Genomic DNA, 2,075 nt, shown 5'->3' with positions numbered 1-2,075 from the left:
GCCAAAACAGCGGTGTTAAGATTGATGGTGCTTTTCTGACTCTGCACCAAGAACCGCCGCACCAAGGCAGCGGCAAAACCGCCTCGCCGGCCACAAGAGTCGCGCTGGCGACCCGTGGGGCTCCTCCGCTGGGAATCTCCTGGTGCGTGAGCAACAAAAATTCGTCTGAAAGTGTGACGTCCTCTCGTTCTCTGCACTTTCAGTGGGAGCTACGATCCCGAGCTGCTAGTGATCAGTCATCTTGGATCTCTCTCCTATTTCCTTTCAATGGCAGCAAAACTTGAGGGCCTGTTTCTCTAGTTGCCCACAGGTCCTATAAGGGCTAAGAGTAGCTTTTCCCTGCTGCCATCCCCTTCCAACAGAATTAAATCTCTGTTGTTTTACTAAATTAATAGCCCACCTTGGGAAGCCGAGACAAGTGGGTCATAAGGTCAAGAGATCGAGACCATCCTGGCAAACATGGTGAAACCCTGTCTTTACTAAAAATACAAAAATTAGCTGGGCGTGGGGGCACACACCTGTAGTCCCAGCTACTTGGTAGGCTGGGGCAGGAGAATCCCTTGAACCTGGGAGGTGGAGGTTGCAGTGAGCCGAGATCATGCCATTGCACTCCAGCTTGGTGACAGAGCAAGACTCTGTCTCAAAAAATAAATGAATATGTCCTTTGTAGGGACATAGTTGAACCTGGAAACCATCATTCTCAGCAAAATGACACAAGAATCAGAAAATCAAACACCGCATGTTCTCACTCATAGGCAGGTGTTGAACAATGAGAACACATGGACACAGGGAGGGGAGCATCACACACTGGGGTCTGTGGCGGGGAACTAGGGGAGGGATAGTGGGGGGTGGGGAGTTGGGGAGGGATAACATGAGGTGAAATGTCAGGTATAGGTGATGGGGAGGAAGGCAGCAAACCACATTGTCATGTATGTACCTATGCAACAATCTTGCATGTTCTTCACATGTACCCCAAAGCCTAAAACACAATACAATATATATTTAAAAAATAAATAATCAAATAAATTGGTAGTCAGTGTTTTATAATTGTAACCAAATAAATATTACTCACAGCAGAACCAAGTCATGTGCCATGGATGCTCACTTGCTTGAACTTTTTGCTTTTCCTAGAGCTGATAATTGTTGTGGTCCATTTTCCTGGCTCGTATGATGTCCTTTTTCTTAGTTCCCTCTTTATAGAATGCCCTAGAATCATCATGAGTTCCACTGTTCCGTAGTGGGTTATCCCTGAAGAATCTCCAGTGCCTTCATTCTTCCTGTGACTGGATGAAATACCCCAGCATCATCCAACAAACCATCTAACCACTTTAGACTACATTCAGCTTTAAGTAGCTTATGTAAGAGGGAAGTTTTTGTTTGTTTGCCTTTGGTCCATATCAAGAAACTTAAAATTCAGAGACAGGTCCAGGGTGGGCACAGAAGGTCCACGACCATCAAAGATCCAGGCTCCTTCCACCTGATTGCTTCACTGCCCTTAATATCAGTTTCCTAACTCATGGTTTAATGTGGCTGCTTGAGCTCCAACCATTACATCTACATTCCAACCACGAGAAAGAAGAGTATTCCCACTCTATCTAAAAATACGTCTTGAAAGTTGCACACATCATTTTTGTTTATACTCCAATGTTCACAGCTTAGACACATTGTTATACCTACCTGAAAGAATTGCCAGGAAGTGTAATTCTTATTCTGAGTGGCTACATTCTCAGCAGAAAAAGTGGAATTCTGAGATCAGTTAAGAAAGGGAGAACTGAGAGTTAGGGCAACTAGCAGGCTTGGCCACATCCCCGTTTGCTATAGTTTGTTTGAACTTGCGTGCCAGCCTTCATACCTTTGTTGAGAATATATGGTGGCCTCTTCCTATGTTTGTAGGACCTTCTCACGCCTCTTGCCTTCATTCATTGTGCTCTGAGCACCGCACACTCCTCCTGCCTTGGGAGCCTCCCACACACTATGCCTCTGCTGGCAGTGACACCCTGAGAGCCACCCACCCTGGATGCAGTGCCTCCCACTTACCCACCCTGGGTGCAGCGCCTCCCACTTACCCACCCTGG

This window comes from Cebus imitator, unplaced genomic scaffold, assembly GCF_001604975.1.
Source record: "Cebus imitator isolate Cc_AM_T3 unplaced genomic scaffold, Cebus_imitator-1.0 Scaffold58, whole genome shotgun sequence".
Classification (NCBI taxonomy): Eukaryota; Metazoa; Chordata; class Mammalia; order Primates; family Cebidae; genus Cebus; species Cebus imitator.
Note: the sequence above shows the minus strand (reverse complement) of the source record.